This window comes from Macaca nemestrina, chromosome 1 (genome assembly GCF_043159975.1).
Source record: "Macaca nemestrina isolate mMacNem1 chromosome 1, mMacNem.hap1, whole genome shotgun sequence".
NCBI classification, from domain to species: domain Eukaryota; kingdom Metazoa; phylum Chordata; class Mammalia; order Primates; family Cercopithecidae; genus Macaca; species Macaca nemestrina.
This window is the reverse complement of record NC_092125.1, coordinates 127,834,772-127,848,871: the sequence shown is the minus strand read 5'-3', so window position 1 is coordinate 127,848,871 and position 14,100 is coordinate 127,834,772. Positions and strand designations below refer to the sequence as shown.

Below are 14,100 nucleotides of genomic sequence, written 5' to 3'. Positions count from 1 at the left end.
CCAAATAAATATATTCTTTAATATTTTGTTCTCATTTAAAAAATTACAAAAACTGTGCCTCCTGTGGCTATTATTTTTGTCAAATTTAATATAATTTCAATGTTTTAGAATAAATATATAAATATACATTTATTTTTGATAGAAAACAATGAACTGTTTTCTAGATTTATTTAGGCATATTATTTAGTATGCTTCTATTATAATTTTAAAAAATTAAATATTTAGTTTCAAGCAACAATTATTAGAAAATGTTTTTGTACACTCTATTTGGAGATACGTTTTCTAAAAATTCTTCACGTTGTAAAAATTCTTCATGAATTTAATATGCTGATTATTCTTCCAGTATTTTTTATACTTATGGTTGCTTTGCAAAATATAAGATAATTTATCTTAGATTATCTTAATATATGATTAAGGACAGAGAAATCTGAACTTGATAAAAAAGGTAGGAACTGATTTATACGTTTTTAAGAATCGACTTTATTGGATCTTTGGAATCTCGCTTTTTTCCTCTACTCTGAGTGGTTTAGTTATTCAGACTTCTGCACTGCGTAGGCATTTTGTTCCCATATATTTTCTCGTTGTAACTTTTTTCTTCAGCATGTTCTATCCTTATTTAAAAAGGGGATTTTAGAATGTTAGCAGTTTGAATTTCAATAATGTGGTTGCTAGGAGAGGGGAAGGCATTCTAAGATACAGGGTCTCTCTTTTTTTGAATTTAAACTTTGAGTACAAAGGCTGAATAGGAAACCTACATGTCTTCATTATCACCTCTTTGGTAGGGTAAAAATCCATATCCTGAATATGACTTCACTATGTCACTAAGCAAAATTTGAGTTTTATTTCTGTATTCTATCAACAGGAAAATAAAATTTTTATAAAGAAATAACTTTTTAAATGGAGAGAGATTTCTGGACTTATTACCCTTTGAGTGTTTCATTGTCCTCTTACTGAGGTGCTTTGTGGTGCTAACATTTTAAAGTCAAAAGATTTTGCTGAACCCAAATAAAAACATATAAAGATTTCAGGAATCTATTTTGGATTTTTAAATAGTTATATTTAGTTGAAGAGATTGAAATGACCTATTTCTACCAATCTTTTCATGTAGCCACCATAAACTATGTCTGTGTGTGTTCAAATGTGTACATACATATAAAGTTTATGAAAAGTATTCCATATTCATTTAATATTTTGATTCTTTCTATTATTTGCTTTTATTTAATTCAGGTGAATAATCTGTGTGTATGATACGGCTTGGCTGTGTCCCCACCCAAATCTCATCTTGAATTGTAGCTCCCATAATTCCCACGTGTTGTGGGAGGGACCTGGTGGGAAGTAATTGAAAAGACCTGGAGGCAGGTCTTTCCATTCAGTTCTTGCGATAGTGAATAAGTCTCACGAGATCTGATGGTTTTAAAAAGGGGGTTCCCCCAACACAAGCTTTCTTGCCTGCTGCCGTGTAAGAGGTGTCTTGCTTCCCCTTTACGTTCTGCCGTGATTGTGAAACTTCCCTAGCCCTGTGGAACTGTGAGTCAATTAAACCTCTTTCCTTTATAAATTACTCAGTCTTGGGCATGTCTTTATTAGCAGCATGATAACAGGACAATACAGCATATTTGCACGTCGAGATATATATATATATGTGTGTGTGTGTGTATATATATATATTTAAATGTGTCTATAACTTTGTATAAAATTACACTTTACAGCCAGGTGCGGTGGTTCTTGCCTGTAATTCCAGCACTTTGGGAGGCTAAGATGGGCAGGTTATGAGGTCAGGAGTTCGAGACCTGCCTCGCCAACATGGTGAAACCTCGTCTCTACTAAAAATACAAAAATTAGCCAGTTGTGGTAGTGGATGCCTGTAATCCAAGCTACTCGGGAGGTTGAGGCAGGAGAATTGCTTGAACTCTGGAGGTGGAGGTTGCAGTAAACCAAGATTGTGTCACAGCCTGGGCAATAGAGCAAGACTCCCTCTCAAAATAAAAAGAAAAATTACGTTTTATTATGCATTTGGAAAGATAGAATAATTCATAAATAAAAATACTAAAATTATTAATATATGCCAAATTATAACCTATCTTTCTTTTGTCACAGACAATACGTACTGAACAATTGAGAAAATGATTTTATTCAGGCTATTGCAATAGAATGAACATTCATTAATGACAAACATCTTAAAAAAGGAAAGGAGGCTTACAGTAGTATAGCTTCAGGTACAAGGGAGTCGTCCCCAAGACGTGGGGGAGTCACGGGGCAGAGTGGACAGTAAGTCTTACCTGAAGAGTGGAGGTGGGTAGTTCTTGTCATATGTAAAAAGTAGGTGGTCCTTGGACACACAAAATGGTGAACAGATGTCTTAACTTTTGTTATTTTCCAGAAGCACGGTGATCAGCTAAAGTCCAGCATTGCCATATGTTTGATAATTATTAACCTAAAATGGAAAAGAAGGTGAAATTGCATTAAAAGTTTCATTAATTAAATGAATCTTGATTATGGCACTTGGAAAAAATAGCAAACGTTTACCAAAGGTGTTTTATTGGACAAATGTTTCACTGAAGGTATTACAGTTTAGCTTGAGTATATCTTATTCACTTGATTTTCGACATATATAAATAAAAGAGTATTTGGTTATTGTGACTATATAATGTCTTCTTTGAAAAAATATTAATTTAAGAGCCAAGTAAGCTTACCATTTCAATGAAATGAGCCAAAAAACACAACTTAGGACCAAACTATCTCTTTAAAAAGAATTATTCTTTTTACGAATAAAAACTGAGTTACTTTTCATGTATTAATCTATGTAAATTTATAGACTTTGTATTAATATCTTTTAAAAATACATTGCCATTTTTACTGAATGTTTTATGAAACATTGAATACATCTAAAATCAACTAGTTTGCAGTTAAGGACTTCATTATATTCCTTCAACTATATTTAGAAATGTTACTAACTTATTCCAAAGAAGTATATAAAATGTTTATTATGTATTTAAAGTATTAGTATAAAATATAATGTATTTTGTAGCCTACTCGGTGTTAATCAAGGAGTAAAATGTAACAATATTAAAATACTAAAAGATTAATACTAATATAATAGGCATATTTTAAATTCATACAAGAAAGTTGAAGATTAAAAGTATATGTCAGGCAGTAATATCAACACACTAAATTAATATAATAAGATATTCAGGATTATGAGAATTACTCCCCATTTCATCAATTAATATATTAGACAGAATGGAGTACAGAAGTTATTGGCTAAGATGTTTAAAAGGATGAAAGCCCAGAAAGTATAGATTTACGATCAATTCTGAAAACAGCAATTTACTAGAAGATGGGAAATATATTTACTTTTATATTTTTATTTATTTATTTTGAGACGGAGTCTCTCTGTCACCCAGGCTGGAGTGCAGTGGCCTGATCTCAGCTCACCGTAAACTTTGCCTCCTGGGTTCAAACGGTTCTCCTGTCTCAGTCTCCCGAGTAGGTGGGATTACAGGTGTGTGCCACCACGCCGACTAATTTTGTATTTTTAGTAGAGAGGGGGTTTCACCATGTTGACCAAGCTGGTCTCAAACACCTGACCTCAAATGATCTGCCTGCTGCCTGCCTGCCTTGGCTTCCCAAAGTGCTGGGATTACAGGCATGACCCACTGAGACAGGCCAGAAGATGGGAAAAGAACGTTTAGTGAATAAGAATTCAACAAATTGCTTACATATGTTAAAGTATAATCAGTGTAAGGCAGTATACAACGTTTCTAGTATAGGAATCCTAGCTCCGGGAATGTCTGTCTGTGAAGCCTATGATGTTGTGCAAAAGGAATATTAATAACTGCTAAACATAAGATTTGAATTAATACACTTACTGAATAAATACACAAAATATCTAAATGTGTATATGTAAGTTTTTTTTTTTTTTGAGACGGAGTCTCGCTCTGTCACCCAGGCTGGAGTGCAGTGGGGCGATCTCGGCTCACTGCAAGCTCCGCCTCCCGGGTTTACGCCATTCTCCCGCCTCCGCTTCCGGAGTAGCTGGGACCACAGGCTCCCGCCACCTCGCTCGGCTAGTTTTTTGTATTTTTAGTAGAGACGGGGTTTCACTGTGGTCTCGATCTCCTGACCTTGCCATCCGCTCGCCTCGGCCTCCCAAAGTGCTGGGATTACAGGCGTGAGCCACCGCGCCCGGCCGTAAGTATTTTTATTAGAAGAGAAATTTTAGAGATATTTGCCTATATGCATAAACTTAAAAATATATAAATACAGTTTATTTGGTACAATAAAATCTGAGTAATAATGTTAAAAGAACAGAAGTAAAATTTCAGAAATGTATACTCCTGAAAAAACTAGTCTTCTAAACTCTAGGGAACAGCATTGCTTCATTTTGAATTTCTTCAAGATTTTATAAATTCTTACCTCACTGGCTGTGGGCCCTGGCTCATCTGCACTAGATTTAATTTCAGAACAATAAAATAGGATGCATTTTTTGTTTTTAAGGTTTAGTAAATTTTTAAATTAAATTTGGCCTCTGTGTTTTTTCTTCATGGAAACAATTTTAATTATTCTGTTTATATAAGGTTTTTGATTTATTCATTTTTATTCAAATATCTTTTTATTTGATGCCTGCAATTTATCAAGCTCTATACTTAGACTATAATGATGAACAAGACTAACACAAGTGCTGTGCTAATGGAAAACTTCAATATCATAGAACATATATATTTATCATGTAATACATTTCAATTATAATAATTATAAGGAATTGATTTTCAGCATTCTATGTGAAGAATTAATAGAAGAATCTATATAGGTTTGTATTCTCATGCAAATACACATATAAAGGAATAGTAAGACTTAAATATATCTTTTCAGGAACAGAAAAACTGACCTAGGGCTTGAAATAACCATGACAAATAAAGGAACCAAATGAAAGTCAATATAGCTAAGGCATGGAGAGTTAAAGGAATAGATATGTGAAAAGATCCTAGAAAGTTAGACAGAAAGAAACCTTTTCTGGATGGTATTATTGGCCAGATTTTGGGTCTGTTCAGATATCAGTAGGAAGGCCTTGAATTGTTCTATACATCAGATGACCATCAGTTTTACATTTACAAAAGGAGATCTTAAAGAACGAAGAAGAAATAACAAAGTAGGAAGAGTTAATTTTGAAACATCACTTAAGAGAATATTACAATAATCCAGAGGAGAAATGATGGCCACTTGGCCATGAGGAAGAAGATGGTGAGTGGGTTTCAGAGGTATGTATGATATAGAATAAATTAGATTTGTGATAGAATTGATGACAAATAAGAGAATCAAGAATAATCCCAGATTTGGGGCTGAGGGAAAACCATTATGTAAACCATGGTGTAATTTCCTGACTTAGGGAACACAGAGAATATATATGTTTGGAGAGGAGATTTGTGTTAAACAGGCAGTGCCGGTGAGACAGTTCAAGGTGGTTGTCAGTAAGAAGCTCCATATTTAGGCCCTAGAGCAATCTCAACTGGGTATATGAATATGAGAGCTCTCACAAAGAGATTGTAACTGAAATAACCAGAGTAGATGCCACTAAAATGTTTTAAACTTCCACTATAAATTTCAGGAAAACTTTAATCATTAATGAGTGTATAAATTAAGAGAAGCTGACAAGATACTACAAAGGAATGTCCAGAAAAATAACAGGAAAACTTAAAATGGCATTTCATGGAAATAGAAATAGAAAATTCAAGACAGGTAATATTTTTAGAGAAAAACAAGGCCAACCCTATAAGGTGCTAAAGTCAGGGCAAGACAAATTAGGATTAAGGTATGTACATTGCATTCAAGATATGAGGTCTTTAATAACCTTACTCGAGGTAAGTTCTAGAAGAATTATTCAGGCAACCCCTTGAAGTGTTAAGGAATGGGTGGCTGATGAAGATTTGCAAGTAGTGTGTGTAAAGAACTTCATAGAAAAGTTTGCTTATATTAACCCCATAAATAAGCATTTTGTGTGCTGAGCATCTTTGTTGATTCTAGTGGTTTCAGTAGCAGTGTTCTTCCAAGTTAAGGAAACATTTTTTAAAAGGCAATTATATCTTTACAAGATACACAGAGCTGGGGGCTTTGTGGAAAGAAATGAGGTCAGGAATTCGAAACCGGCCTGACCAACATGGTGAAATTCCACCTCTACTGAAAACACAAAAATTTGCCGGGCGTGGTGGCAGGCGCCTGTAATCTCAGCTACTGGGAGGCTGAGGCAGGGGAATCGCTTGAACTCAGGAGGCAGAGTTTCACTGAGCTGATATTGTTCCATTGCACTTCAGCCTGGGCAACAGAATGAGACTCCATGTTAAAAAAAAAAAAAAAAAAAAATCACATTAATGTAGTTCTGTATGACAAAATGCAGGCTATACACAGATAAAGACAGGTGCTGTGCTCTCTAGAGATAATGAAAAAAAAAAAAAAAAAAAAGAACAGTATGTAATCCATCAATGAAGAAGCTGGAAAAATAACCACAAATGTCTAAAACACATGAAAAGAAGAACTAAAAGGCTTATTCCAGACCTGCAACGTGGTGTCAGGAAAATAGGAATAGAAAGGCCCAGAAATGTAGAAATACTTAAAAGAACCGCTCATTTTCTGTTGTTCAAGGTTGTTCTCTCAACTAAGGCAGCATTTTATGTGCCGGTTTCATATACTGTGGATTATCCCTCTGATGTGTTTGAAGCACTTTAAACCTTGATAGATTTATGGATGTTTACTACTTTAATGTGTGTAACTCTATTTTGTCTTTTCACTTGTCTTAGTCTTCTGCACTCATATAAGAAGATAAAATTACACTTATATGAAATTGTAATGTTTCCTAATTAAATGCTTCCTTCATGAGATCAGGGCCAATGTCTGCTTGCTAACTAGTCTATGTTCAATGTCCTTCTAGATAATTACCATGTTAGAAAACTTAATAAATGTTCATTGAGAAAATAAAAACTAAAATAATTATTACCCATTATTTATTATCAAATTATATTTACATATAAATAAGAATAAAAATGAAATTATATTAAAAATTAAATATTCTATAGCCTCTATAGGGTAAATCCCATGTGATTTTCTGACTGTAAACAAAATAGGTATAATCCCTAAGGAATAAATAATTGTGAAGGCAAATGTGAATGAATATATTTTACCAATGGAAACAATGTCTTTGAAATATCAATCATACCTGGAAATAATTGGTTTAATTTAGTTTTAAATTATCAGTTATGTAACACAGGGTGCAAGCATGTCTCTGTGTCTCTGTTGATATTTCTCAGAGAGAAAAAAAGAGAAACATCTATTCTAACTTAAATCTGATCTGATCTTTTGTTCTTCAAATTAAGTCCTTCCAAGAAAAAATAAATATAAAAGTCCCTAGGGTTAACAGAATAACTCAAAACATAATCCCAAAGATACAGTACCCTCAAAGCTATTCTTTACTGAAAACTTATACCAGTTGCCATGGAAGTAATCCCTATTAAGTTCATGTGTAGAAATAACATTTAGTGTAATTTAACCAGAAGTGGTATAGAATAACACAGAAGAAAAATAAAAATTGAATTCTGATGTGAAAATTTAACTAAGATGTTTGATATTCTAATATGTATTATCCATTGTCAGTGTATGGTGATCAGATTATTTCTTCATCAGAAAGAGTTCATAAAATTGAAAGAAGCTTAGAGTAATATTGTAAGTTCACTATGTTCTTGAAAACAACAGACTTACAAGGGAAAATATTCAACAACTTACTGAAGACCATCAGTTATCCTTCCATAATAACTGGGTCACCAACTCGCGTAGAATGTCATAGAATTTTATTTAGAATGTTTCATTTTATAATTTGTTGTATCCAATATATTGCAAGAGATTAAAATATTAACAAATTTAGATGGTTTAGATGAATACCAGCATACATTTTCAATTTGCAAATTATAATTCATTTAGGGGTTATTTTCTATGGGTAAATAATATCATTTATAATAAGGTTTCCAATTGTTTTTCTCAGAATGGTTGAAGTAACTTTTTGTTAATTAACTGTTATCAGAAATGATTTATAAACCACTCATAAGTTATTAATGTCACAAATAATTATAATTTATGTGATTTACAATTATGAATCTCTTATAATTTATTCTATACTTTCAATTTATGTCATTCTTAGGTACTTTCTTAATTATGAATCAAAACATATAGAGAAAGCATTAAAATATTTTTGTTACATTCCTAGGCATTAACTATCTTCCTTATATATTCCTTGATATAATTTATGACTTAAATAAAACATATAATTCTATTTAAATAAAAAATGTAAAATTATATTTTAAAACATGGATATTGTTTTGAAATTATGTATATATCATTTTAGATATAATATTTAATTGTATTAATTTCAATACATTATTTGATTTTGATTTTCTCTAGTCTTTTGTGGTCACACATTTAATCACAAAAATCCTGTGAATTACATAATCTTATTCATAGAAGTTATAGACAGGAACCTGAGAAGAAGATGCCAATTGAACTATGGATGCTTTGTTGTATGACTGTATTTACAAATTTATTTGACCTCCTTTAGATTTGGCCTTATGTTGAACACACACAGCTTATCTTAAAATAGCCTTCTTTACATTTGTTTTCTAATCAGCACAAAACCATCAACTTCTACCTGGAGAATTGCTGTGAATTTAGAATTTGCAGTAAGTGTTGAGTTCTTCATAGTGAGAGAAACAATTTGTATTCATTTTGCCTATTTACGCAGAAAATGTTTGGTCTTGATCATACTCTAGATGATTCAGTAATATTATTCAGAATGATTTATAAAATATTTTCAAATTTTAGCCTTTTAGTTTGTCTTGGATGAAATTTGAGAACATACTTTAACTTTGTTCAAAATTATTTTATTTCACTGTCTAGGAAGATAAAATAATTACAATTTTTATGTGGATCTTGATGATTACACATGGCTTAAAAATTATTAGCACAATTATTCTTTGAAGGAATGTTACTAACCTTAAATTATCAGACAACATTATACTATGAAAATCAGTTTAAAGCTTTTTTCTGAAAAAAAAATGGGCATGTTATCAACTCTAATTTTGGAAATCGTGACAAAGTTTAAATGTATATTATTTAAACATAAAATTTTGTAGCTTTCTCAGCCTTCTATGAATGAATGTACACATTTTTAACCTTTCATTCTATTACTATATATATATATTTGAAAGAGTAAGTATAACTTATTTTTTTCTTAATCCTTATATTTTTAATAAATCTTTATATCACTAATTTAACATTGTTATTAGTTCTCCTAGCATATCTAAAACAGTTTTTTTGTATAAACATTATCTCAGCTCTCGAGGATATTTGATTTTTGAACATTTTATTTTATAAAAGCAGTCTTATGTGACAAATGTTCATTTTATATTAGTGTTTCCTTGATGATGACTCTGTCTATTTCATAAGTAAAGTTCATCTCCCATGTAAAGCAGAATATTTGTATACAATTTTAGTTACTGGCATTTTTTTTCTATTTTTTTTTTTTTGCTTCTGATTTTATGAAAAAGAAGTCCAAATTTGAAAAATACAACTAAAATAACCCAACCTAACATCAACACAGGAATACCTACTAAATTCACTTTTAAATATATGCATAAATTGCTATCTAGTTTTTAATTTAAGACTATAAACTTGAATGATGGCAGAGTACGAATATATAGCCTGATAATTGTCAACTTACAAGACACAATATTACATTTATTTAAATGAACTAAATTTTCCATATTCTTTCTATTATTTGTAATCATCTGAATAAATACTTAATGCTGAAACTATGTTTTCACGATGTAATTAAGACAGGGAAATCCTAGAACAAACTCTAGGAAGGTATTTATGACTAAGTCTTCAAAACTAATTGTAGCAAAAATAAAACTGGAAAAGTTTTAATCTAGTTAAACTAAAGAGCTCCTGCAAGGCAGGAGAAACTATGAACAGAGTAAACACACCACTTACAGAATGGGAGAAAATATTAGCAAACTATGCATCGGACGACGGCCTAGTAGAATCTGCAAGGAATTTAAAAGACCAATCAAGAAACAAATAATCCCATTAAAAAGTAGGCAAAGGCCATGAACAGACACTTCTCAAAAGAAGATATATAAGCGACCAAGAAACATATGGAAAAATGCTCATTATCACTAATCATCAAATAAATTAAAAATCAAAACAGGAGATACCATTTCATGCCGGTCAGAATGGCTTTTGTTAAAAAGTCAAAAAATAACAGATGTTGACTGGATTGCAGAAAAAAAGGGAGGCTTATACACTGTTGGTAGGAATGTAAATTAGTTCAGCCACGGTGAAGGGCAGTTTGGAGATTTCTCAAAGAACTGAGGGTTGAACTACCATTCAACCCAGCAATCACACTACTGAATACGCTAAGATAAATGAATATTCTACCAAAAGACACATGCACCTGTATGTGTATCACATCAGTATTCACAACAGCAAAGACACGGAATCAACCTACATGTTCATCAACTGTGGAATGAATAAAGCAAATGTGGTCCATATACACTATGGAATACTGTGCAGCCACAATAAGAAAAAAATCATGTCCTTTGCAGCAATTTGGATGCAGCTGCAGGCCATTACCCTAAGCAAATTAATGCAGAAACAGAAAACCAAACATTGCATGTTCTCACTTATAAGTGGGAGCTAATCACTGAATACACATTGACACAAAGAGGGGAGCAATGGATGCTGGGGAGTACTTGACGGTGGAGTGTGAAAGGAGGAAGAGAATAGAAAAAGTACCTATCAGGTACTATGGTTATTATCTGGGTGACAAAATAACCTGTACACCAAACCCCTGTGACACACAATTTATCTATATAATAAACTTTTACATGTACTCCTGAAACTAAAATAAAAGTTAAAAAAAGAAAAATACAGCATTTCAGATCCCACCCTGGAACTACTGAAACAGAGACTATGGAGCTGTGGTCCAGCAACTTACATGTGAAGTAATAATTGATGATATATTTTTTCCATCCTTTTAACTTTAAATCTATGCATGTTGTAGAATTTGAAGTAAATTTTCCAGGAAACATCATATGGATAGGCTGTGTGTTTTATCCTCTCTGTCAATTGCTGCTTTAAATTGACATGTCTAACCAAGTACAATTAAAAAAAAGATACTGCTATATCAGAGAAACATTTCCTATTTTATTATTTATCTTCTGCTTGTTCCCTCTGCTTCTTATTCCATTGTTTCTCTCTCTTTTTTTTTTTTTTTTTTTTTTTTGCCTTCTTGGATACTTGAAAATTTTTTTTAGAATTCTATCTTAATTTTTTCATAATGCTTTGAGTGTATGTCTTAGTATATTTGCTCTGTGTATTACTTTATTCATATGACTCTTTTTTTTTTTTTTTTTTTTTTTGAGACGGAGTCTCGCTCTGTCACCCAGGCTGGAGTGCAGTGGCCGGATCTCAGCTCACTGCAAGCTCCGCCTCCCGGGTTCACGCCATTCTCCTGCCTCAGCCTCCCGAGTAGCTGGGACTACAGGCGCCCGCCACCTCGCCCGGCTAGTTTTTTGTATTTTTTAGTAGAGACGGGGTTTTACCGTGTTAACCAGGATGGTCTTGATCTCCTGACCTCGTGATCCGCCCGTCTCGGCCTCCCAAAGTGCTGGGATTACAGGCTTGAGCCACCGCGCCCGGCCTCATATGACTCTTAACACAGTCTAATGGTATCTACATTTTAACATTTCAAGTGCAGTGTAGAAGACTTTCATTCAAATCTTTTACTTTCTGACTTTTAATTACCATTTTCTTTTTTATCTGATGATGTCATTATTTAGTTTCAATCATCAATATGAATTATACAACTCTTGAAGATAGCCTATTGCATGAATTATACAATGAATGAATTATCCAACTTGTGAAGGTAGTCTATTGCATGTGTCCACATATCTATTCTTTCAGTTGAATTTTCTTCCTGGTGATCCATGATTTGTTCTTTTATAATTTCTTTGCTTTATGAAGAATTTCCTTCCGCCATTTTTCAATGATGTCCTCAAGGTATGCTACCCAAATTATTTTACTATTTCTTTGACATGGAATGTCTTTGAGTCCCCTTCATTCATGATAAAAATTTCACTGGATATAGAGTTCATAGTTAATAGTTATCTTATTTCTGCACTTAAAAATATTGTGCAATTTTTTTCTAGACACCATCATGTCAGTTGAGACATGGATATTGTTTTGAAATTATGTATATATTTTAAACATATTTAAAACATGGATATTGTTTTGAAATTATGTATATATCATTTTAGATATACTATTTGTATTGGTAGGTAATGAATAATTTCTCTCTAGCTATTTTCAAGGTTTTGCTTTGTCTTCAATGTTCAGAAATTTCACTGTGACATGTCTTGTTGGGTTTTAAGGGGTCTTCATAATATGTGGGGTTTCTTTGAATTTATCCTATTTACAGTTCAGTTTCCTAGCTCTGTATATTATGTATTTTACCACATTTACAATGTTTCTAGTCATTATTTCACTGAATTATTCTGCAGTTCTATTCTCACTTCCCCATTCTTTGATTTTAATGATACAAATGTTGGATCATTTTTTCTGCCCCATTTATGTAAATACTGCAAGATATATAGATGGACCCTGACTTATGATGTTTCAATTTAACATATTTTTGACTTTATACCTGTGCAATAAAGATATGCATTCATTTAAAATCACACATTGAGAGCCAACACAACGATTGTGTTTTTCATTCTCACTACAGTTTTAATAAATTACATGAGATATTTAACAGTTTAGTATAAAATAGACTATTTGTTAGTTGCTTTTGCCCAACTGTAGGCTAATGTAAGTTTCTGAGCACATTTAAGCTAGGCTAGGCTAAGCTATGACTTTCTGTAGGATAGGTGCATTATATGCCTTTTTTTACTTATAATGTTTTCAATTTATAACAGATTTATTGAATTGTAACTCCATTGTAAGTCAAGCTGCATCTGCATTTATAATTTTAATGGAGCTTAATAAGTGTAAAAATTAATAAAATGGGGAAAACATTTGAGTTGTGATTCAAAGTCTATTTTTAAATAAAAGTTGTTAATTTACTAAACTATATATCTCTCTATATATATATATACACATAGATATATATATATATCTTAAAATTAACCAAGAATACATTACTTGTGGTTTATTAGTAGGGTCATAAATAGCATAATAACATAAATATAAAATATTTAATATAAAATAATATTAAAACTAACATTAGTCTAAAATGTATCTAACATATTTTGAGAACATGTATAATTGGAAATATATTTATTATTTTACATTTGAAGTATTTTGTTTAGAGACTATATATCAATAGAATACTCCCACTTATGATTCTTTATATCATTACTCCAATTTTGCCAAATAATTGATAATATTCATAATAAAATATTTTTAAGATAATGATTCTTGGGGAACTCTTAAGGAACTCTAAAGTCACTGCTGAAACTATTCATTACATTAAAATTTCTCAAAATTATCATAAAATATTCAATGTTCACTTTATACTGGTATAGTATAAACTGAAATGATAAAGTTATTATAAAATTTAGCAAATGCATTCTCATTATTTCTCTGTTTGTACTATTTACATTCCATGCTATACAGAGAATGATACTTAGAGTAGAAAATTTAGATCATATATCCCTTTTATTAAAAAGCTTCTAAAGCTATCCCATTTCACTGAGAATAGAATACAAGTCTACCTCATGTCTTGCTCCCCTTGCTGTCAATCACTCAGCTCCTCAATGTGTCTCAACCCAAACATAAACACTCCTGTCTTAGGATTCTTGTTAGCTGCTCCTAGAAGATTGTTTCACCAGATTCTGAATGCCTATGTTGTCACATTCAGTGTAATAATAAAGTGGCCTCAAGTCAAACAAGTCTGTCCTGGATCTCTTGTCTGAAATAGCCCATCTTTTAACCTTATTCTGCTTTCATTTTTGAAAGACTATAAATGGGTAAAAAAGGGTATAAATCCTATGACACAGCACT

General features: G+C 31.9%; 1 long non-coding RNA gene across 1 annotated transcript in view; it reads right to left on the bottom strand.

Moving 5' to 3' along the window:
• LOC139356748 (uncharacterized) overlaps window positions 1-13,888 on the bottom strand; it is a 28,270-nt gene extending 14,382 nt beyond the window's left edge. The window contains exons 1-3 of the long non-coding RNA XR_011609130.1: window positions 13,812-13,888; window positions 2,280-2,434; window positions 504-611 (exon numbers count right to left, since the gene is read on the bottom strand). This is a non-coding gene — a long non-coding RNA (uncharacterized lncRNA). The remainder of the gene's footprint in view (window positions 1-503; window positions 612-2,279; window positions 2,435-13,811) is intronic.
• Between the last annotated feature and the right edge of the window lie 212 nt (window positions 13,889-14,100).